The 26,962-nt window shown below is 36.1% G+C and overlaps 1 protein-coding gene across 1 annotated transcript in view; it reads right to left on the bottom strand.

The window, feature by feature from the left end:
• Positions 1 to 20,960, bottom strand: part of LOC111053666 (discoidin domain-containing receptor tyrosine kinase B) — a 230,478-nt gene extending 209,518 nt beyond the window's left edge. The window contains exon 1 of the mRNA XM_039430947.1: positions 20,718 to 20,960. The gene's annotated coding sequence lies outside the window, so the exon portion shown is untranslated. The remainder of the gene's footprint in view (positions 1 to 20,717) is intronic.
• Between the last annotated feature and the right edge of the window lie 6,002 nt (positions 20,961 to 26,962).

Genomic DNA, 26,962 nt, shown 5'->3' on the forward strand with positions numbered 1-26,962 from the left:
ACCAGACGAATTTCCGATCATTTTCCCTAGCTAACTCACGAGCGGCTTTCAGTTCTTTAGCACTCTTGGCAGTCAGCTGATTCATTAGCCTGAAGTGTCCGTTCGGCAGGTTTCTGTTGATTTTTTTCACGTCGATTCCGGGGCTGCTCCTATCTTCTCTGCTTATGGTTTGGAAAGCCGTCATCCATTTGTCCCTCATACTCCTTCTCACGAACCTGACGACAATCATCGGTGTAGTCTCTCGGTTCATGGATGGCAGTCTGTGAGCGACGCTGATTTCGTTTGATGAAAAATCAGACACTTGGAGAGCACTGGCTACGCCTTGTAGGATTTCGTCCATGTTTTCGTTCTTTGTTGCAGGTACAGGGGTGCCCACAAGGGGGGGGGGCATGGCGCAATTTGCGCCATCAACATTTTTGGAGGGGGCATGATTTTTTGTATATTTTATGTCAACATTTTGAATTATGATTGAAAAATCAAGGTATTAAATAGAGATATCCTAATGTAGTTAATTTTTCCCACCTTTACAATTATATTTTGCTAAGTGTAACTCAATATAAAGCATAAGCACAATTGATAATATTTTGTATGCAGGAATTTTAGTAATTTTAAGCCTATGAGTTTGAAGGTAAATCTTTGACAAAAATAAATTATAACTTCATCATCCACTATAATTCTGATTTCCTTTGCTCATTTGAATTTTAATGGTCCTGTGTTTGAGTTTCCTTGCTGTTGCAAGAAATATGCGATATTTTTCTCATTTTCACAGTCTCGCCAGTTTTCGATATAAACAGTAATGCAAGATCAATTTAGGGCAACTCAGCTTATAGAGCATGAAATTTTCTCTCATTTAAGACCAATCGCAAGTTTCTATCATGCATTGTACTCATTTTAGAGACTCTTTAATAACAGTAAAATCGCAAGAAAAATGAGAAAATAAAGATCATCATTCAATTGGCTGTAACTTTTGAACGGTATTGAAAACAGAAGTATACCTCATGGGAGTGAAAAGAGGAGAAAGTCATCACAACCTCGACCACTTATTGGATTTTGCATCTGAAGTGTTCCACAAGATACGCAACGTTGCATATGCCAGACTGTGAGAATGGGGAAAATATCACAAATTTCTCGCACATTCAAAGTTGCGTATCTTGTGGAACACTTCAGATATGCAATCCAAAAAGTAGTCCTGCGCAACCACTCAATTCATTGGAAATTATTATTTTCAATATTATATAGATAATGCTTTTTCTCGAAAAATTCAAGGTTCTCAAGATTAAATGGAAAACTTAAAAAAATCCAAAATTTTGGGGTGAAGTCGCCTTCTGGTGTGTCAGAAAATTTCAGATTAGAATTCAGCGCCCCAAAATATATATAGGACCATCGAAAAAAATTATTTCGGGGCTGTTTCCTGAAAAACGACCATTTGACTGGACTATAAGTTGTTATCCTATTATAATAGCGAGCAATTTATGTACATCTGTTTATATTTTTCTATTTCTATATCTGGTTATCTGGCTATCTGGTTACTTATGTTCAACGGATCTCGGAAACGGCTCTAACGATTTTCACGAAATTCGGAATATAGTAGGTTTATGATATCAAAATTCGATTGCACTAGGTCTCATCCCTGAGAAAACTCCCTGAAGCACATGAAAAGGATAATTCATCCTTGGAAAAACAGATGATGATTTCGTCTGTGAATAAATCACAGACGAAATATATTTTTCGTAGTGAATAAATCAAAACTCGGGTAAGTAACAGTTTTGGGCTGTGCCTGTTAGTACTTCCCCAATCATTTTGGAGAAATGATTATCAATGAAATAAATCTGTTTATATAACAAGCAAACAAGCAAATAAATAACAAATAATAACAAATAAATAACAAGCAAAGCTCGGTGCCCCGATATTTGGTATTAATAGATAGAATTTACAAAATGTACTTGTTCAGATGATATCTTTATTCCAAAAACCAAACCATTTAAAGATACATTTTGTTCGACTTGTGTTATTTACTCCTGTAATTTTAAAAAGTAAATACTACCAACAACACAACATCAGTGACAACCTATTCCAATTCATGATAAATATCGGGGCACCGAGCTCCGCTCTAGAGTACCTACAAAAGCATATAAAAATGATTACGAAAGAAGAAATTATAATAAATATTCATAGTTCATACAGAAAGGTTCTATCTAATTACAGTGGATTGAGATTAATTCGCAGAGGAATGCAAAAATTTCGCTCACAAAAGCATGTTAAATTTTAATCCTGATTCATGTCACGTGAACCAAATCACAGAAGACCATCTCAAAAAGATAGCTTATCTGATTGGTTCTACTGGAATTAATCAGGATTAAAATTTAACCGGCTTTTGTTCAACTGTCAATAAGTACCTGATTGAATTATGTACAAAAGTTCAACAGCTGAGTCATAATTTTGTCTCAGTCCCACACACATGCACTCGCTCACTCACTTCCATCATCAACAGACGCCGAAATTATCAGCTGTTTTTCCAATGATGAATAAATTCTTTTAATGTCCTTCAGCGAGTTTCCCCAGGGATGAGACCTGGTGTAATCGAATTGTCATATTATAAACCTACTATGTTCTGAATTTCGTGAGAATCGTTAGAGCCGTTTTCGAGATCCGGTGAAATACAAACATATAAACATCTAAAAATTTAAACATTTAAACAGAAATTGCTCGTTTAATAGTATAGGATTTAAAATACCTAAACTTGCCGACATTATAATATATTGTATGAATAAAATCGTTCCAAATTTGTATGAATGTTACCAAGATTGCTATGCAATATTCTTTTGCAATAAAGAATTTTCAATGATATTATTATTCAACTTTTTATAAGTAACCTTAACATCTAAAAAGCAAAGCCTCCCTTACTTATATTTTAATATCCCATTAAAATATGTGTCATGTAGTTTTTCCTGATGTAATGAAGTTCTTTCTAGTCCTCCCGAACAAGAACGGGTGCACTGCTAGTCTCAAAAATAATATCAAAAAATACTTTATTTCTATTTTAAAGAGATAAGAGACGATGGTATATATTTTTACAATATTATGAAAACAGAAAGAATTCCTCACAAGACCAAAGGTAAATAATATCCTTTGGAAGATTAGAATGTAGAGGTGCGTACAGATATACGCGCCGCGAACATGAGCAATTCACTTTCAATCAGCTGATTATATCTGTATTTTTACAGAAACGGTAAAATACAGATATAAAAAGCTTGGCATCAGCTGATTAAAAGTGAATTGCTCATGTTCGCGGCGCGTAGCCTATATCTGTAAGCACCTTAAGATGTGAATTTTATTGTCATACACTGACTGACTAATGTTAAAAACTAATGAGTTGGGAGTTGGGGTACTTTGGGGGGGGGGTCAGTACACATGGATTGGGGGGGCATTACACTTGAATTGGGGGGGGGCATGCGCCATTGGCCTTGGGGGGGCTGGGCACCCCTGTGCAGGTATACCGGTTAATAATAAATTTTCCCTCCTGGTATATTCTTCTAATTATTTCATTTCTCTTAGAAAGAAATTTCACTTCTTCTTTCAATTTTTGGTTTTCAGTGATTAATTGTTCATTAGCTTTTTTGATTTCTCCGATATCCGATTTGAAACTATCAAAACTATCCGAAACAAATTTTACTGAGTGAGTTAGTTCCCTTAATGTTGATCAATATCTTTTTTCAACGATTTTGAAAACTGTTCAAATAAAACAGTCATTTTTCGCATTAAACATCACTTTCCATTTCACTCTCTTCTTGTCCTGGTGACACAGACACCTGTTTACAAGCACTGCACTTCCATTTATTCCGATTATCCTTTGAAAGTTTTTTGAAGTTCTTTTCGGATAAATAGTGGCAGATGTAATGACATTTTTGTTTACACGAAGCACAAATTATTGAGTCTTCATCACTGAAATTGCCGAGGCAAACGTTGCAGTTATTCATATTTCAAACGTATCTAGAAAATGCGAGCTAAATCAATTCAAATTTTGTACTTGGTTTCTATTCATACAATTATAATTAGATCTGCATGGTTTATAATTTTGATACTTCAAGATGAACACTAGAAGTTGGAATCTGTGACAGAATGCTGAGTAGAACAAATGCTGATAATCAACTTTGAAACCTTTTCTCCCCATGCGGAGTGAGGCAAAGTTACGGTAGATGGGTACTCGTACTTTCATCACTGCTGGCACGACACGGGCACCAATGGGGCCAACTCAACATACAAACGTCACATGAGCTGAATTCATTATCAGACACAAATGATCACTCTTCTGGTCTCTTCCTGCTTTAATTAATTACAAGTAAGCATGCTCCAGCATGTGAATTTGCTCACAGACACTGACTCTGGATGCAATCTAGTGTAACATGTTTCAAACAGTTCGCGATCTAACATATAATTGAAGTTGTGAAGCTTTAAACTTGACTACTGGTGGTTCAGTTTACTTCGACTATTTTATTCATCTTCAAATCCCAATGGAGCGTGTCTGATGTTTGTCAATTAATTGATAGTGTCACGAATTCAGTATCCACTTTGAGTTTTCCGGGTATCAGATTGCATTCATGAGAGAGAAGTATGTTGAACTAAGAGATGCTCAATCAGTTGAATTTGATTAAGAAAACGAGAACGGGAAGGTCTCATCTTGACAATACTCTAAAAACAGAACAATAAAAATACTCAGGAACTTCAGACCGCTCTCTGTGAGCACTCACCCATACATACTCAAACTATACACTTTTATATCACGTTTCGCGAGGGAAAGTGTTGGTTAACTCCATGAATTTGAAACACAATCGTTATACATGTTTTGAAATTGAAATTATCAAAGTCAAAAGCAATTTCACTAGCTACACACTATGACTGTTACGTCTATCAAGAATACTGTGTGAAGGTCACCATCACTAGTCCACCCAGGTCTGCCGCCCCTCCCCCCTTTTATCCCAGCAACAAACCGTATAAACTATAAACAATCCTCCCACAGACACCCAAACGACGAAATTCGATAGTGTCTTCTGACGGCGGAATTGATAATTTTTCTATTGAAACACAGTTTTGTGTGAGCTGGTATCACTCGATTCCAGTCACAACCGGTAATGAATTCAAACGGGGTTGACCTTTGCCGACTAACGACTATGCAATTTCAGCAGACACTGTCATTCGCATGAATTATAGCGACACCGGTCGCCTGAATAATAAGCCAAGACTTGGAGACGGGTTATATCTCCGGCGCTCAATAATTGAGCGACAGAAGGACGGACGCCGCAAAATGTCGCGGCGTTCATTGAGCGCCACACGTTAACAATTCACGAGCACTCGCACTAGTCGCTCAGACGTCCATTCATTCGACTTGACTCGTGCATAACTCACGACCAACGTAATTTTACAAGAAACTAGCTTTCTGTAACACCTTGATTTATTCTGTAGTATCGAACCCAAAACGTTCTTAAACACATTAATGTGAAATCTGTTTCCAATTAATTGGCTGTAGTGATAAGCGGTATGAATTTGCTTTCATCTTCAAATAGTTCTACGGTTGATTGAAGATTCAAAACTCTAAATTTGATTTCAAATTTGATAGTGGAATATTGTAATATTATCTACGGTGATGGAAATTCCTTTATCATCATGGTATAGGATGTAAACTAGAATATTATCTATATATACCTCGGAATAACAGAGCTCTGATTTGTTGGAACTGGTCAAAAAGTTTCAATAATATCATGCCAAGATTGAAGTTGAAGATTTTTCCGTTTTCTCATGTGCCTATAAGATAAAAGTATGGGTTGATGTAGGAGAATCAGATATTTTGTCGTACAGAACACTGAATCAACTTTTATCCAACTAAAAGTGAACTGACAATATTTGAGTAACTTCTCGACCATGTATGATGTGGTAAGGTGATCACAGTAGTAGGTATGCCAAATTGAGTGCACAACACAGAATGAAAGCAGAACACTGCAAGGTAACATGAACGCAACACATTGAATAACTAGCCTAGCTACCAGTCAGTTCTGCTATTCGCCAGGTATGACAAATATTCACTTTTCGAATAATTGAGATTCACCACTCTGCAATATGTCTGATAAATTCCTTTTCAAACCAAACAAACGGACCGTCCGCAACACAAACGCTGCTACTAAATAAATTATATCAAGCTCGAATTGAGTTGCACAGAGACTTAATATGAGATACAATTCAGAGGGAATGCTGAATGCTTCCAAACTATGACTGTGTTAATCAATTATATCAAAGTCAGCGACCCACAATCTACATATAGACGATCGTAAATAACTTGCGAGTAATTTGAGTTCGCGTGCTTGGTTGGGAATAATAATAAGTTATATACAGAATCGTAGCAAAAATCTCTAGTTTTTTTCGCCCAAGTATTTGTTGAAACCTCGAGGTAGGTTGATTTATTAGCAGCGAGCTTTCCCAGATGATAACTAATAATGTTGCGGTGATGTCCTCGTACAAAACAATGCCTCAGGTGAAATGTAGTTAGTTAGTTGAATAGTGGATACTGAACACACTCTCATATCCCACCATCAAGATCGCTGTTCTATTGACAAACAAACAAATAAAACCGTCACTGACTTTTGCCGGGCACAGTTCACGTTTGTTTTCGTTTCATTTTGTCAATTTGCATAACTTGGACGCTCGTTCCGATGTATTTACACGCGTTCACAACAATGAATAAGCGGGGGTTTCACTGCGCGACGAGGAAACTAAGTGCTAAAATATGCATACAGCCAGCTCTGTCCGGTTCTCGCTCTCCAGCCAGCTACTGTTCCACGTATATGCGCCCTACCACTAATGTGGGTGTACTACAGTACATCAAACAAAGCAAACTAGGTTATTGGAAAACGATCTGTGCGCTCGAATTTGAGACGGATAACACGAATTTACTGACCGATTCCGAGCTGTAGTTGTTTGACCTTGATTAGGGTTGATATTTGCTCGGATAATAGAGGGAAGAAAGATATCCAGAGTAACTAATGGTAACCAAATCAATTCAAATTTTGTACTTCGTTTCTATTCATACAATTATAATTAGATCTGCATGGTTTATAATTTTGATACTTCAAGATGAACACTAGAAGTTGGAATCTGTGACAGAATGCTGAGTAGAACAAATGCTGATAATCAACTTTGAAACCTTTTCTCCCCATTCGGAGTGAGGCAAAGTTACGGTAGATGGGTACTCGTACTTTCATCACTGCTGGCACGACACGGGCACCAATGGGGCCAACTCAACATACAAACGTCACATGAGCTGAATTCATTATCAGACACAAATGATCACTCATCTGGTCTCTTCCTGCTTTAATTAATTACAAGTAAGCATGCTCCAGCATGTGAATTTGCTCACAGACACTGACTCTGGATGCAATCTAGTGTAACATGTTTCAAACAGTTCGCGATCTAACATATAATTGAAGTTGTGAAGCTTTAAACTTGACTACTGGTGGTTCAGTTTACTTCGACTATTTTATTCATCTTCAAATCCCAATGGAGCGTGTCTGATGTTTGTCAATTAATTGATAGTGTCACGAATTCAGTATCCACTTTGAGTTTTCCGGGTATCAGATTGCATTCATGAGAGAGAAGTATGTTGAACTAAGAGATGCTCAATCAGTTGAATTTGATTAAGAAAACGAGAACGGGAAGGTCTCATCTTGACAATACTCTAAAAACAGAACAATAAAAATACTCAGGAACTTCAGACCGCTCTCTGTGAGCACACACCCATACATACTCAAACTATACACTTTTATATCACGTTTCGCGAGGAAAAGTGTTGGTTAACTCCATGAATTTGAAACACAATCGTTATACATGTTTTGAAATTGAAATTATCAAAGTCAAAAGCAATTTCACTAGCTACACACTATGACTGTTACGTCTATCAAGAATACTGTGTGAAGGTCACCATCACTAGTCCACCCAGGTCTGCCGCCCCTCCCCCCTTTTATCCCAGCAACAAACCGTATAAACTATAAACAATCCTCCCACAGACACCCAAACGACGAAATTCGATAGTGTCTTCTGACGGCGGAATTGATAATTTTTCTATTGAAACACAGTTTTGTGTGAGCTGGTATCACTCGATTCCAGTCACAACCGGTAATGAATTCAAACGGGGTTGACCTTTGCCGACTAACGACTATGCAATTTCAGCAGACACTGTCATTCGCATGAATTATAGCGACACCGGTCGCCTGAATAATAAGCCAAGACTTGGAGACGGGTTATATCTCCGGCGCTCAATAATTGAGCGACAGAAGGACGGACGCCGCAAAATGTCGCGGCGTTCATTGAGCGCCACACGTTAACAATTCACGAGCACTCGCACTAGTCGCTCAGACGTCCATTCATTCGACTTGACTCGTGCATAACTCACGACCAACGTAATTTTACAAGAAACTAGCGCTCTGCAACCTGCAATTTTCTCCAATTAACGGACCCCGAGTTTCCCGGTTCGACTGTCTAGCGCAATAGTAGTTGTGAATGAATTTTTTGTTTATGATTTCAATCATTCCAAGGTCTCTTGGTTGAAGGTGTGACGTAATTTCCGAGGAAAAAGTACTCTTAACCTTTGGATGATAATTCAACATGAATATTGTAATACAATTGAATTCTCAAATTACAGTGAATAATATATTATAAGAGAAATACATTTTTCATTGGATAGCATCTTGACAAGTAGCTATTGGACACAATCGTGTTTCGCAACTTGTATGATGAATGAATGAATTGGAAAATTATTATAAAAGCATGTTTATGCTTCATATTCTGATCCTTAGAGCTTTCGAATATCAACTGATCTTTTCATAAAAACAATTGAAAATTGATTTTTAGAATTTGTAGTCTCGAGCTCAACCCCACAGACACTTAGTAAATCCAGTAAATCTTGAGATTCAATATAATTGATTCATGGAGAATCTATCAGGATACAGCACAAATGGAGTAATAATTCCCATACAAAGCTCAGAAACTTAGATGAATGTTCCGCATGTTATCCGTTAATTGTGTATTTGGTCAACCTGCGATTCATCAAGACCGTACAAATTGAGTGAAATAACATCGAACTATGAATCTGAATCATCTATTGCAGTAACATTTTTTTCAGTATCCATGCAGGTCGTTGAGATTTCAATATCACGGTTAGGGTTGGTGTAACTTCTTTCAGCCTCTTTCAGCCGTTATCTCATGATTAGGATTGGTGTTACATCTTTCAGCTTCTTTCAGCAGTGATACCATGGTCAGTATTGGTGTTACACAGGTCCTATTTCAGCCCTTTTTCCCTTAATTTCATGGTCACAATTGGTGTTACATATTTCAGCCTTTTTCTGCCGTATTGTATTACAATAATAAATTGTTATTGATTATTGTATCACATCTAATTTTATAATTCAGATACATATTATTCAATTACTCGATTTCCATCTTTTTCTCCACCTGACAGGATGACACAAACACGGAAACCGAAAAACGAGCAACAACCTACTGGCACACAGCTAAATTGAAATCTCGCGAATCAAATTAGGCCGTCACTAATTCGGGGGTTGAATGTCGTTCCGGGTATTATCAGATTCAACCGGCACCCCGGGCCATTCAGTTGGAGAGCCGCACTTCTGCAGCGCAGATGGTTTTAATGACCAATCCGAATGCGACCAATAAACGCGCCACGAATCTGACGCGATATTTCCAATTGTGTCGTACAGATCGATCTCGATGACGCGGTGTCCGGGAGGGGTGGAAAGGGGATGAGAGGGATATCGGGTGTCGAATCGATTACATCGGAAAGTAGCAACTATTATCACCAATCTCCAACCACTTTACAACCATTCAAATGACGTCACTGATGCAAAATGTGGATCATTTAGCTATAGTGACATTCAACTGATCATTCAGCGTTTCTTATGAATTACTCCAACGCTTCCCATTCAACAAATGCTGCCAGATGAATGTGAATCTCGAATAGTGAACTCCACTTCAAACTGTCAGCTTCTCTTATGAATAACACAAACTCTTCCCACTCAACGAATAATGCCAGGTGAAAATGGATTTCATATAGTGAGATTCCCTTCGAACTATCAGTGTCTCTTATCGATAACACAGACTCTCCCCTTTCAACCAATGCTGCCAAGTGAAAGTGGATCTGTCTATGGATTGTTTGCACGTTGCTGTTCTCGAATTCGACCGATTGACCTTGATCGAGGATTCCACCCCAAACCCAGCGTTGGCATTGTCTTCATCAATGTTTACAGCAGAGTTGTATGCGTCAATCAGAGGTCAACAAACAACACTGCTGGGCACTCAGCTCATGAAAGGATTAACGAATAGTTTGATTACATTGATTATGCTTGCAATTGGTTGAATGATGGGTTGGATTTGTTTTTCAGAAAGATATTGTGGGAACCAGTTAATGAAAGCAATTTAGTGATTGGAACGAGTTTTCAATAATTTTTGTAAGGGATGGTACTCCATTAAAAATGATATTCATTTTCTATACTCATGGCGCATTCAATTCAATCAAGAAGGAGGAAGTACACAAAATGTTCATCAATATTACAGTAATATCTGCTTCATCTATAGTGGTGTCATACTCTCTGGAACATACAACAAAACTATCAAACTTCTCCATCAGTATTACTGCAAGTTAAACTCCATATTATGACTTATGATGTTAACATTAATGAAATCCAGCTACACTGTAAAATGAGATTGATTCCTTTCATTCTTACTAAAGATATCGTCAATATCGACTACGACAAACGTTTCCATAAGACGTTTTGTAGGAATTGAACTTTTGGGATTTTTTTCTCACTAAGACGAGAAAAGAATATGAATTATAGAACATAAGTATGCTTTAGTTTGTATAGTTTGATTTCTACTCGAGTAAATTTTCAATCATACCAAAACATCTAGAAAGCTATCGATCGATCAAGAGATAAGCCAGATGGATCGATGTGAACCGCTGTCAGTCGACTAAGCCACTAAGCAGGTCGACCGGCAACAACATATCGATTGTGGTCTGTCGAGTGGCTCTTCATTTGCCCCGACTCCGCCTTCTATGTGCGCATCGATTAGAAACGACCCAGGCGATAAAAATCGACACTTTACGGTACAAATAACATCCATATATGGCGCAAAAATATGGTTGGAAGCCACTATAATACCAATACAGTGAACATCAACGTATGTTCTTCATCCACCTGACCAGCACTCATAACTGAGTCAGGTCCATAGTAATTCTTGCAAGGCAATAACTTTATATAGCCCACTTCCATGCACACAACTACCATTCCCTATTCCAATCCATGGCAAGTACAATCAATAACCGTCAATTTTAATAAAGTAAGTGGTTTTATTCACTCGTTCTTCCCATCTAGAGTTTATTCTATTCATTGCCCACAGTTATGATGTAGAGATATTTCCGTACGTTATTTTCTTCGTCAGGTGAAAGCTTTTTCCAATGTCATATTCATGGACTGAGGTGATGGTTATCCTTTCTCAAATCCAATCCATTTACTTGATGTCCATGTGATTTCTCCGGTTGCATTGATGTATATTTGATGACTGATGTTTGTTACTCTACAACAGTCCAAGTGACTCAGGAGTACTTTTTTACTTGATTTTAACAAGTGACTTTGAAACATCATTAAAATATGAAGTTTGTTTTTTCGTCCTGAAAAATTATTTCTTTAATATGTGAATAGTTCCTATTCTAATGATAAAAATGTGAAATATTTATTCTATGTTTGGTTTTGAAGCATCTAAATTCAAAAATCTACTTTGTGAAAATAATTAAGGACTGAAAATTCTGTGAAGTGAAAATACAAGACTTAACCTATTTCGTACTACGTGAAACCTTATTTAAATTTGGGAGAGGAATAGCACAATGTTACCTTATTTTTTCTCTCCCTATAATTTCGATTATGCACTTATTGTATGAACCAATAAATTATCAGGGTTTTCTATTCAAATAAGCTTTGCCGGGTATTTCAAGACTAGACTGATTCTTTCAACGTTGAAATTGTTTCTATTGGCACATTTTCATTTCACAGCTCATACATTTCTTATGCAGCCATTTCATCAATCTCTTGTAAACATTAACTTTTTTCGCATTAATCGAATAATGTGTTTATACATCATAAGAAACTTCAAAGATTCAATTATCTTGACTGAGTCTTGTCATCGAATAGTGCGAAACTTCTACCTTTGACTAGAGAATTAATGAGGAGCTCATGTTGTATGATTACACCCACATTTCATATTAAACTTCTGTAGTCATGTAAGTAAGCTTTAAACTGTACAAGTTTGCATGGTGAATATGAGGTGCAATACAACCTCTTAATAATTGAGAAACGTTTTACCACTTCTCATCATGAGAATAAATTTGACCAGTGTGATTATTTGCTGCTGTCTTGAAATCCCATCTATTGTCGACTCCCTTCCAAACAATGCTTACATTTGAATACAAGTATTAGTGGTGGGATTTTTATGGGGTAGGGTATGGTCATACTACACTTATATATGTTTACCAGCATCTACAAGTCTTCAAAAGCTTATCTTATTTCATTTATTCATTCAAGATACAAATGACACTAATGGGTAGTGGGTAACATGGGTAGATAAAATAATAAGACAAACCTTGTGCTATTTTTGCTCCAAATTGAGGTGATGACAGTCTAAGATAAGGATAGTTTTCCACATACAATTTTAGTTCAAAATGAACAAAACTTCAAGTTTCAATTTCAGAATAAGAGCTTACACAAATTTGTAAAAAGGTTTCCCTCATCCAAGTTAATTTAAATAGAAATCCTCATAAAATTATCATTACATCTCTTATAAACAATATATGACTTATCTATTTTGAGAATTCAACTTTACAAACTTCAATTGAGTGAGACTATCACAACATTGTTTATTGTCATAAAACATACAAACATATGTCGAGACAATCGTCATTATTCATTAAAAAAATACAAGTTGAAGAACTCAACTATCACAGTCAAACCTATACTACATACTACAATTCACATATAATTACAATTGATTTATGAGCTAATATTATTAAAGTACAGTACTACAACACAATAATAATAGCAGTAATGGTATCACACATCAAATACCATTATAAACAGATATACCCGAATGTATGTGAGTTTCCTGGCAAGTGGCAAAAAAATGTAGAACCATTTACACTCTAGAATGTAGAACACTATCAAGAATTGACTTGTCATTCCAGGCCCCTATTTGAAATGTAACACCAATTTTCGTTTGAATTCCTTTTGTCTTCTACAATCGATTCTTCAATGAAAGATGGAAAATAAAATTCTGAATTTTTTCTATTGTAGTAGCCAATGAAAATTTCACACTTGAAACACATAGAAGGCTGAACAAGAGCTCTTCAACTTACACCCGATCAAAGTTGTTGATGAAGGATGGTAATAATCATCGGCCAACTTTACTTAGGGTAAGTTGAGCCACTCGAGAAGGCTCCCTTGTCACTTGAAGGGACGACTTAAATCCCTTGCCTGGTTTCGAGTGACTCTTGGACTGACCATGCCGCCTTTGTAGTGAATGCATAGCTTTTGTTGGCAACCATCTCGGAACTTGTTGAAGCCACTTCAGGCTATGTCGATGCTGATGACTTGTACGCCACTTGCAACCCACCCAACTTGATCATCAAATGCTTCTGCTACTGCTGCTGCTTTGCATAATATCATTAGCAAATTCTTGTTGTAGTTAGACTCGGCTGGGTCATCCTACAGATGATGACACTGAACTAGACTCAAACTGAACTAGACTCCAATTATTGAAGTATACAAATTGGTCCGATTATTACACTATCAAATTCATCTAATACTGTACATATTATATAATATTCAACGAGATTCTGAGAATATCTCAACCATTTTATCAGATTCGTTTCAGAATCTATTCACACCCATGTATTTTGATACTTCATTTCTGTATATATTGTGAATAAATACAAAAAAGGATTGGGAATGGGTGATCTATTGGGGATAAATCTGAAATTAATTCATTCTATTGTTTGATTAATGGAACATTTTTTATTGCCAGTCTTCTCTATTATTATCAGGTTACTGTCATTATCAGGACAAAATAAAAATTATCAAGTACCCTCCATTTTAATACAACACAACTAGTTTCAACTCTTCAAGAGCCATTTTCAAGTGTAAAATAACCATTTGTGATAGAATAGTTGTGATAAAGTGTTGAAAATAAAGTGTTAAATAAGTATAAAATAAAGGGTACTTGATAATTTCTATTTTGTTTCCAATTTTTGATTTATTACAAAAACCTTTGATATAATCGATTTCAAATAAGTGTAAAAATATTCAATGGTTTACAGGGAAACAAGTGGATGAAGTGGAGCGAGCTCTTTTCAACTGGGGAACATAAAACTGAGAAGGGATATATAGCTATTGAGAGAAAAATATTCTCAACACTCATGATAATAGACTTTGTAATATAATATTATTGTAATGTGAAATTACAAGAAAATTCATAACCTTTCTCTCACTTCACAGGATCTGAATGGGTAAGAGACTATCAATCTTTGCAGACAAAATATCAAAAGCATGAAATAAATTCAATGAACTCGCTTAGTAGTTATAGGAAATAAGCTATACGTATAAGAAATTCTCGCTTAGCAGGAAGAAATGGGATAATAGGTTCAATTTCCGAGAAAAATCGAAGGGTTGATACAGTGTAGTGACACCCACAGGTAACAGGGTGAATGTTCTCTCTTCCCAAACACCTGATGCATGGGATTTGTTCATAGTTGAAATGACATGAAGCCAATATAATGGCACCGAAGGAAAACTAAATTGAAGAAGGAATAACAAAACTTTTGTTTGCAGCCAGAAACCATCCATCGACTGGTTTAACTTCCTGTAGGTAAATTACATTCGGTTTATTGCACAGAGTTCGTGCAAAGCCCTAACAAATATAACACTGATTGGCAGACCAAAATAACAGCGCTCTTTTCCGCTTCTACAGAATAATATCCGCCATCTTGTTTCGGCTTATGCCATTATCCGCAGCGGTTTTAACAAATTGCAATTTCTACCCCGATTTAGAGTTTTTATTAGCTTTAAAAATTGCTACCGTTGACACGAGTACAAATTGTGTTACAAGAAAGAACACATTTTCTCGTTTTCTCGTGAAAGTAAACATCACTATAGTAAGATTCTCTTCATACTGTCAGTATTCCTCACAAACAGCATCATGTGAATGTTTCTATAATAAGACTACAATATCGGAGCACCGAGCTTCGCTCGTTATTTATTTGATAAACCGAACACAATTATTTATAATGATTGGGGAAGTACTAACAGGCACAGCCAAAAACTGTTTCTTTCCCGAATTTTGATTTATACACTATAAATAGTCCAAAAAGTAGGTTATGTTCCATACACTAGAATTCAGGTTCAATTTTCTGTTCAAACATTTGAAAACAAAAAATTTATAATTTAGATTATATACAAATCAAATTGAATAACGAAATAACACTCACTAATCACTTGAAATTGTCAAATAATGATCAGCTTTGAAAATTATTATATACTCTAGTTTAGGAGGATTATCATGTCATGTCAACAAATCGCATGATGTTGATCAAATCGATTAAATTGTCTAGTTAGATAAAATTTCTCGCTGATTGATTATGACACAGCTGGAAATAAATCTGTCTCTCTCCCACACAGGCACACGCATCTTCTGTTATCGAGAGACGACGAAATTATCATCTGTTTTCCAAGGATGAATTATCCTTTCATGTCGTTCAGCGAGTTTTCCAAAGAATGAGACCTAGTGCAATCGAATCTTTATATCATAAACCTACTATGTTCCAAATTTCGTAAAAATCGTTAGAGCCGTTTTCGAGATCCGTAAAACATCCTTGTAAGTTGTACAAGGATCAAACAGCATTATTGAGGATAGGTGAGCAGCAGAGAAAGGCTTCTATAAGGAGAGGAGTGCGACAGGGCTGTAGTTTGTCACCATTACTATTCAACATATTTTATATAGAGCAAGCTTTTAATGAATGCAAGGAGTGCTGTAGTGGCATCAAGGTAAATGGAGTTCGGATTCAGATGCTTCGTTTCGCAGACGATATAGCTATAATAGCAGAGAATAAGATAAGTTTAGAAAGAGCTCTAACCACCTTGCATGAGATTCTACGAAATAAATATGATATGGAGATAAATAGGATAAAGACAGAAGTAATGGTCTGCTCAAAAGTCCCAGAAATTGTGTCCATTAAATTAGATAATCACGCCCTGAAGCAGGTTAAAATGTTCAAGTATCTTGGAAGCATTATATCAGAGGATGGAAAAGATAGACTAGATATAAAGCGCCGAATCAGAGAAGCTAAGGGTATGTTCGTCAGTAAAAGGCAGCTTCTTCCCTCAAATAGTCTATCGTTGGAAATAAGAAAGAGACTAATAAAGAGTTGCATTTGGTGTATAGCTCTCTATGGGTCTGAAACGTGGACTATTGGTAAGGCTGAGGAAAAAACTCTAAATGCTTTTGAAGTGTGGTGTTGGAGGCGAATGCTCAAATTAAAATGGACTGACGGAGTTACGAATGAGGAGGTATTCCAGAGGGCGGTGGAAAAGAGATCTCTTCTGAATTTTCAGGGACAGACGACATTCTTGGATTGGACACATAAGAAGACACGACGCATTCACGTCAAGTATTCTAGAAGGTACGGTTGATGGACAAAGGGGTCGTGGCAGACCCCGGCTACAGTATCTAAGACAAATGACAAAGGATCTGGGTGCTATAAACTATATACAATGGAAGAGAGTAGCAATGGACAGATTTATATGGAAGGCTGCCAACCAATCAAATGATTGAGCTGTAAGAAGAAGAAAACATAAATAACCAGATATAAAAATAAAAAGATATATAAATACAGAAATTGCTCGCTTAATATAATAGGATTTCATTCTGGTTCCCGAATACCTAAAGATGTGATGGGATTTCTATAGTCATTGCTCTAATTTAAAAATAACAATAAAACGTTCTCCAAAAAATATTGATGAATGCCAGTTTGTGATCGGAAATTTGATCAAAATATGATTTCTCATAGATTTCAATGATTCCTTTTCAAATCCTCTACAAATCCAACTCATGTATTATATACTTTTATTTCCTTCTATTTCCACGGCAACAACCTTTTTTTTTAATTTTTCATGATCAAACCCCCATTTGTCAATGACTTCTACAGCAAGACGATTATATTTAACGTTTCATGGGAATTATCTTTGTGGAATTGAAATTCCAAAAAAATCATGAGTAGTACTTTCTAATCAAGGCGTTCACAAAATTGTATAATATGGAGAATGAATTATTGTGTCTGCATCATTAACAGACTATTTATAAACCAATGAAAATCTCGAATTTGAATAGCGTGACTGAAGTTACGTGTACTGGCACCTTTCAATAAGTGGAAGAATATTTCTGGAACAAATCGACCTTGCCCGTCCTGTATTAGCAAACATAGTTGCGCATGAAGCCAGAATTCTCTTAGCGTTGTGAATAATCCGCTGTAGCCGTAAATTTTTGAAATATTGCACAGAAAATGCAGCTAAGCTTCAGATTTAGTAGCAGAGAAAAAATTACCTGCCATCAAAGGCTTAGATAACGGAATGAATAGGTTATCCCAGCTCTGAGCTTTAGCGCCACCTTCTTGGAAAAAGGTCCATAAAAGCGTTGCTATTCTAACGGATTACTATTCCTCCTTCATCCCAGACTTTTCCAGACGAAATTTTTGGGCAGAGAAAGTTTCCCTTCCTTCTCACTCATGTTTTTCAGAAAATCTCTCCGCTAAAACTTTGTATTAGAATGAATTAAACCAGCTTGTGAAGAAAATGTTTCCGAATGCTTTTTTTCAAGAATGATTTTAAACTCGAATTAGGAACCAAACTATTTTCTGTTATATTTTATCTATTTCTCATATTACATCTTAGGTCTGCCTTACGTGAATGATAACAATAGTCCATTCAGGAGATATGATATTGATATATTATTGTGAGATTATCGTCTGTTATACAAAAAAATGTTTTCAGAACAATGCTCGATTCCAAATTCTACCACTTGAGAAAAGAACTGATTTGGTTCCTAAGAATGGAGCGGTAATATCAAGAACCACGCAATATCAGCATGTTTATTGCCGCAGGAAGATTATAAAAAGTTGCGACTAGAGCAATGCGAACATGAGAGGCCACTTTTGAAAAGCTACTCCAACTTCCAGACATCATAAATTGTTTACCAACCACGTTAGTTGAGCCGTTGAGCAACTGACTGGGAAAAGTTGTGGAAACTTTTCTAACATAATGACGTCTTGGCGGCTGAATTATGAAGATTATGATGTTAACGTCATTCTCAACCTACTACGAATCATTTGAAGCACTTTAATAACTCGGATAAAGAACGGAAAAATATGGCTGCTTCTCTGGATCAGCAACTTTTGGAAAATTAAGAAGTAATCGCCGAACTTCTCCTCGATTACGGAAACGTCGCGTGGCTTATAAATTGACCTGGATGCATGAAACAATAGATAAAAAAGTGTAATTTGGGGTGCATTCACGTAAGACTAAATTTATAGTACCTTCAACATTTTTCATTAATTTTTAATAAGAACCATCTCAAAAGTGGGTTCACATGTTCGTTCGCATTGCTCAAATCGAAGCTTTTTATTCATCTAGTTATCCACTGATTATCATTATTGCATCGATTTGATTTTTCAACCAACAATGAAAACTGAATGATGTGAGGGTTAGTCTTGAAAAAATTTATTGATAGTACCCAGAATAGTGATATTATTTAATAAAATTCTGGATTTATGGAAAACTCATCAGATTTAATTTTTGTGCATTTTTATAATCATCATTATATTTCAATTTGATGTGAAATTAAATCTAGTTAACAATTCTACAACACAGCTTCTGTGAGAGCAACTATTCATTTAAAATCTACAATATCATTAGCAACAAGCTAATTTCACCCAGGCTCGGTCTATAAACACAAAAAATTGTGGCCTACAAAATATTATAAGGTACTAGTTTCAAGTTGACCAGGTATAATATACAGATCAAATACGAGTTTTTATGATTTTCAGAGGATGAAAATATGAAAATCTATAGGTTTTTATACTCTACACGATTCTGAAATAATATGAAATTCAAATAGAATTTTCTCCACGAACGTTGTGTATATTGCATTTGTACGACCAACATAGAGCTCGTTCAATGGTTCAATTAGTTCGTTTTTCCAAGATAAGGAAAGTATCAATTATTATCAAAAATAGACAAGTATCTCAATAGAAATAGGTTTCTGAATAGTTCTTTTCTCAAAAAACTCATAGCAACATTTTCTATTTGAATCAACTACTTTAATTTTCAGATGACTATTTAAAGCCTTACTCTAGTGAACCGGAGTATTGGACATGTTATTTCTATTGGGTGAAAGTATCAACCAAACGTGATGCATTGACAGTTTTCAAATTTGAATAAAGGCCTAATAGGCCTATTGAATAAATTTATTCATTTTTCCCAGAGTTTTCCAGACTTCAGAATTCAGACTTTGACAGCGGAAATTATAAGGCCATATTATTCTCTTACAAGTGGAAGGTATATTCTCAATCTTATATTCTCTTATTATCTTATATTCTCTTATATTATCTTATATTCTCAATCTTGCAGATCCTATGAATTTCAATCGTTATCTTTGTCGAATTTTTGTTGGATTTTAATCGTGAATTTCAAACCTTAAATTTTGATGAGTTACTGAGAAGGAAAATAGAATCTGAACTGAACTGCATTGAAAAAGTCATAAGCCCAAACGTGATGATATGACTAATGTTACGACTTGGATTCCATTAAAATTTTTTATTCCATTAATTTTTGATACTTGGCATTTGTATAGTGCTCACAAAGTGGCATTGTATCACTAAATCCTCTCAATCCCTCTCCCACATAAATATTTTTGTCTCATGTACCGCATGCTGACTGTGCCTGTATCGCGCCGTATCGTGCAGGTCGTCCTATGTGCGGATGTCCTATGTGCTATGTGCTATGTCCCTAGGCAGATACTAATGCTACCGGTCTCGTCAATTTCGCTCTCCGACTAATTATACTTGCTCTCACTAACTACATAATTATTTTTAGTTACACTCTCTCCCACTTATATTTTTCTGCCTTCCCCGCCTACCAAAAAAGGTGGCCACGGAATGTGGTCCAGCCAGCGAAAATACTCGTAGAAGTGAAAAGAATAATTTCTAATGTTGATTACTAATGATTATCTATTAAAGAATTCTAATTGGATCAATACAACTTCAGATTCGATACGTTTCAAAAAATCATAAGCCCAGTTTATAAAATATAGAATGCCAGGTATGTTTAGACCATTGGAAAATTATTTCTATAGTAGAATTTGAATAGTGCATCAATTCATCAAACTTTTTAAAATCAGAGAACCTTAAATATGACTTTTATTGAGAAATTATCAAGAAAGAATGTTATTGTTTCATGTTGTAATCCTCTATCATGCACATCCCATTTCTACGAGTATATTATAGTTCAATCACAATATAAACATTATAAATTCAATTTTTCATCACGATCATTAATTAGAATTACCTTATTTGGCTGAAGGTTCTCAAGTTGCAAAGCTGTAGTCACCGGTACCACGCAACACGTGGGCTCGATTCCCCAAAAAAGTTTCACCGGACGTTTCAAGATGTTCTCACCCGGGAAAAAAGAAAAGCCGAAGAAAAGTTTCTCGTATCACGCACAAAAGCCAACGTGAGAGGCTAACGTGTTCGAGATCATGATAACAACACGAGTCACGTGTTCACAGCGACGTCTCGTCAAGTACTGACTTGAGAGTCGTGCAGTGGCGATACATTTCAATGGAACGGGAGCGCGCTACGCGACTCGATTCTGCGTGACGCGCATGCGTCCCTCTCTCACTCACTCTCTCACCCTGCCGGCAAATTTTCCCAATACGATCTTCCGCGATTCTTTGTAGCAGTTAAATGGAACTAAACGAAAATGCACAGAATACAGAGCAGATCAGTTGGAATCTTGAACTTATGAATATTTGAAAGAATAATCAGTAATCAATAAGCGGACGATTCTGATTTGTTTTCATCATCTCGAGTTATGTATCAATGTTTGATAAACACCAGGTTGTAGCCTGTTTTTTCAACATATTCAGGACAATATCTCATATTAATAACACCATTTATTAAATAAATTATGGAAAAGTTCAATAAAACATCAAAATATTTTTTTAACCCAACATTTGAATAAAAATTGAAATAGTATTCATATAGAACTCTTGAATAATAAGGGTAACATGGGAGATGAGATCATGAAATATCAAACATTTATATCTTAACTCTCAAGTTACAAAAGTTTGCGGAGAATTTCAAGAACAATGCAATCGAACCTGGCTTCAGATTTTAATATGAACAATTGATTGAATCCAATTTATCGTTGATTTATCTCCCATGAAATAGAAATAACTTCAATTATTCATCAACATAACTCCAGGTCGAACATGCTTCGCGGAATATGAAGGCGGTATATCAGCTTCAGGCCCTGAGCCACGTTTCAATGAATTATATCAAGAAGCTTCATGAATTGAGGACAAAAAGGAGGAAATCCTCCACGAGTGGCATTGTTTACAGCAAGACACTAACGGAAAAATGAACTAGTGCAATAAACTACGTGATTCCAAGTTGAGAATGATTCACAAGTGTTAGTACTGTTTTGTGGGAGAGCTTTTTATTTCAAAAATAAATAATCTGCTGAAATTAAGATTAATTATTTGAGGTTGAGAAAAGGATGATTCTTTGGGAATATGTTTAATGGGGGAAAATGGAATAAACCTGGAGGAAACCAGGGGCGGAATGGAAAAATGGAGGTATATTGGTGTCTGGCAATGCTTAAGACATCTGAAAGTTAAAAATTGAATAATAGAGAGATTTGTCCTTGAAAATTATCACATACTCCACAATGGAACTACCGTGTCAATGATCACACTCTACCAGATTACAAACCCCGTGAGAAAGCTTTTGTTTGGAAGTAATTTAGTAGGATTTTGTAGTCTGCATAGGTAATTACAAAGTTGGGGGCGAGCAAGACAGCAAGCTTTCCAGTCGAGAAAGCCTTTCAGTGGATATTTCCGACGCAATGAAATGCTGCAAATTAAAGCCCTAGTCCAAGCTTGGGTATATGTATAGTTGAATTGAGTTCCAGTCCAGGGTACAATGTGTACATATATACAGAGGGACAGGCAAGGCGCAGGCGAATGAGCGCAAAACTCATAATTTCACATTATACTGTGCTTGTTACTAGAGTCTAAATTCTAGTACTATAGTAGTACGCAGCACTATATGGGAATCCCAGAGCGAATGCTATTAGCTTGTATATGGAGGAGGCTAGCTGCCCTACAGTACCGATCACATAGTACTTGACCTGTTTCCTATACTAATTATTGTGAATTCCAAAGGTAGTTTCCGAGCATAAGCTAGAGAAATAGTCAATTAAAATGTCAAAATACAGTTGATATTCTCAATTCACAGACTTAGAATATGAAAACACAAATTGTTATGTTGGATGCATTCCACTACTCGATTACAGCAGTTAGAATAGAGCAGATGTGTTTGCACTATAATGTGCTTTCACTTTTTTCATAAATTTAGTGAAATCCAACTGGAGAATAGAAAAGCAATTGTTCTTATTATGATAAACGCTTCTTCGAAGTTCAACAGAAGAAGACGTTCTGTAGTGAATCGGTGCCTCTGATTCATTCATTGAACGTTTTCAATTTCGAATTACACGTTAAGTATTATTACCTCTAACTTGTCATGGTGAATATAATATGATACATGTATCTGGTGGTTCTTGCTTCTCTAGAGAGTCGAGCATCTCCAAAGAAGGCGATTGAATTAGAAAGCAGGTATAAATTGTATACCCAAGGCAAGAGTAACTTTATCGAACACAAGAACTATGACTGATTTCTGATGCATTGCTTCATACAGTTTTATGAACATCAATGAAGCAGATTAGCAGATTCCTAGCGAATTTTCAATGTGTTATAAGAACCGTTCTAAATATAATTGAATCACAGACCATCCGTTTCAGAAAATGGATAATCCCCAATCAACATTCAAGACCATATCTGTTTCCTTACTTTATTGAAGATCCACATTAATTCGTAGAATGCAAATAAATACTACAATTTTTTAAATTCTATACTTTTTTTAAGGCGTTTTACTTGAAAGACGGACTTGAGCTATAAGATACCTTGCTAAAGTGAAGTAATTACTATGGTGTTGTGGCAAAATTTCTTGTCATGAACCTAGAAAACGCTTGACCAAGTGAGAGTGAACAATTAGTCACTCTAGATCTATAGCAAGTTCTAGAGAAGGAACAAAGAGTGGATGGCGAAATCAAAGCTTTTGAGAAACGGTGGAGCAGTAAGGAGAGGCAGTTCTGCTTTCTAGCCGATTGGAATTTAATTTGATATAGGAGACAGGAAAGCCTCGTTTAGGCCATGGCCTCTAATTAGGGACGGGAGAGATGCTTTGTGGCCTGCAGAACCAACGGCCTAAAAACTTAATTCAATTTCACGCGGGTCCTTGTGAGGTGTGACGGACGGCGGAAATGTTTCTCAGCAAAATGAGAAAGAGTATCAAGGTGGGAAAAAAGTAAAGCTGCATGCAAAAAGTGGGGTTAGAATGGCCACAGCATTGATTAGGTTGCTGGCAGCCAACATTCGTCACAACTAAAAACTCCAAGCTTGATTAAGGTAGATAACATTTGCAAAATCCTTGGCCGTCAACACCACAGGGTAATAAAAAATACCTGGAACTCTTGAACCCTCTTCTCCGACCACGTGGTCGTTATACTCTAACAAGGCATCACTAATTACGCTTCCCCATCCCTTCTAGGTGCTCTACAACAGTATCTTTGTAATTACGCCCTTAGAGACGGCTGAGCTCTCCTGAAAAGGCTTCGTCGCGTCACCTTGCCCATCAAAAATCTCATCGTTTTCATATTTTTCAAAATGTATTTCTTTTCTGTTATCTCTCCAGTTCTTTCGTTCCAGTTGTACGAAACCGACAACTACTGCTTTCCAAACGACAGATCTCGTTTTCTTTTTCGTGAATATTTCCGCACTAAATCTCGTTACTGTGAATGAGATAATTAGCTTATAAAGTCAAGAAATGATGGTGGAAATAATATTCCATGAATGATACGAATCGGTAGAATTCTTTTTTCAGTAAGATACACTATAACAATCATCGCGAGCGGTATAAGTTAGCAATTAGGCAGATGATAACTCTTTCCTATTGTGATAACATAGTTACGGATATGGTGGATTTTCTCAACTTCCATTCTTGAACGATTTCCTAAGAGGGAAAGAATTCTATAAAAAAATGGAATCTGATTCTGTATTCAATATTTTTATCAATGTGTATACTATTCTGATAATGTGGAAGTAACAATAAGAACAATTTCAAAGAGCTTATTTCCGCCTATCATCCCTCATAAACTTATACTTATCATTCAAACCACCCAGGAAATAATATCAGTCGAGAATAACTGCTCGTGTTCAAAACCTTGAGCTCTGAACAAACTGAGATCTGAGCGAAGAACTTCTTCCATAGTTCAGGACATATTTATTATAAGTATCTGATATAAGAGTTTTCACAGAACAATAAACTCATTGGTGAAACTTTTCAGTAACAACCAATTTCCAAGCTCATTGAATATCCTTTTCACTATCCTGATTACATCTTCCACACTACGAGGATAGTTAAGACCTTGTTACGGTGTTAGTAGTATTTACATTCAATTCTTCAACCTTAAGCCAATAATTAAACACACTTCGATTTTTGAACGTTCGATTTTTGCTGTCCTTATGAATTCCATGAGATTAAACAGAACTTACAAACATTATCTGTTTGACATCATCTGTTCAATCTAATAGAGTTTAGGAGGATGGAAAAAATCGTACGTTCAAAAATCGATGTGTGGGGGCAGAAAGGCTGCCCTTACTGGAAAGTCATGATTCTCCTCCACCATACTAAAACATAGCAACTGAGATCGGGCAATGAATGTAGCATTACTTGAGGATCACCTTCAATTCAAGCCGACGCAATAAATGATCATCAAAGATCGTTCGGGGGTGTTTAGGAGGGTGATCACCACCCACAGGTGACATGAGGGGTGGAGGGGGTTAAAGGGCAGCACAGTCACAGAGTCACACGTTCGACAATGGATGTTTAATAAGCTTTCGGAGTTTCGCCTCTATACCGCGACCAATGTTTTCACAATTAATAAACACACATTCGCTGAGCCATGTGTGTACTGTTGTGCAACTTGCATGAGCGTGTAAACATACGTGCCCCGGGTTTATTTGGAATCTACTCACAATCGTCTGTTTATTTTGGCCAAGCTTATGTCCATAGTTGCGTGGAGAGCACCAATTGCTACCTCGCAACGCTATGAGTTACCAAAATAAAACTGCAGCTGAATTCACAGAACGACGCCGATTGAGTTGAGTGCTGTTGTTCCAACGACATCAAATCATACATTATTTTTGCTTTATTAATTAAAATTGAACATTAGCTGAGTGAAACTTTTGTTGAGAAAGAGAAATGAAATCGGTCTAAACTGGGTATGTGGATGTTTTTTATAAGTGTTATTTGTGAGCTCTGCAAGTTCCACCTGAATAATTGTTAAAACTTCATGGAACTGTCACTGAATTATTTGAGCTCACTCATTACTTGGTGGCGACTGTTCTATCATGAATCATCATTGATCATACCTTGTTATTTTCCACAACTTAATGGTAAGTTTTCTACAGCTTAAATGGTCTGGTATTGATATCAGCTAGTTCTGTTGACACAGATAAAATATGAAAATATCATAACTTGACATCAAATTTCTAGAATAATAAGTAAAAGCCAGCTCATATAATCAGTTACATCATTTATATCTTCCACTCATCTCCGAATTATTGAGTTTCAATCTTCTTTAAATTCAAAATAGTTCTAGCAAGTTATTATATCTCAAATATGTGTAAGGCTAGTTCGCCTCCAAAGGGTGCACATTGGTTAACGCTGAATGGACTAGCAAAAAATGGCGGTCAGACAAACTCCTTTGTTCTCCTGACCAAAAACTACACAACATCTCAAAGAAATTGGAAATATACAGTGTATACGAGTATGTAGGCATTTTCAAATTCAAATTTATTCATCAAAAAAGACATATTTACAAAATAATAGTTTAACAATAATAAATATACTAGAAATATAACGAATATACTCCCTGTGTGGATGATTTGTCCGTGTGCAGGGAGTCGAACTAAATCAGACAGTTAAAATACACTGGTTGAGTTAAGGAAATTATGATACAATATTAAACATAGTTTGGAATTGAAAGTAGAATATGATATATATATATATATATATATATATATATATATTTATATTTATATTTATATGATTGCAGCATAAACATACAAATGATGATAACAAATTTCAGCTCAACGGCGCTTAAAGGTTCCACTCGGCAGTCATAACTTTATTATTTTAATATTGTGTGGGAAAAATAAAAAACATAATAATATGTATGAATATGTGAAATAATATGCTGGCATTTTCAAAGGAAATATTCATCTATAAGGCGAATTTAGTAGAGCCTCCGAAGCCTCTACCCCAATTTAGAGCAGCCACCTGCTCACTCTACGCTTGTATACGGCGACGCTACACCCCTCAATGTCAAGGATCTCAACTGGAATATTACGGTAAAGCCAATGAGCTAGGTGGAAACAGTTTCCTGGTTGAATGGAGTTATTTAACCGG

Source organism: Nilaparvata lugens, chromosome 6 (genome assembly GCF_014356525.2).
Source record: "Nilaparvata lugens isolate BPH chromosome 6, ASM1435652v1, whole genome shotgun sequence".
Lineage (NCBI taxonomy): Eukaryota > Metazoa > Arthropoda > Insecta > Hemiptera > Delphacidae > Nilaparvata > Nilaparvata lugens.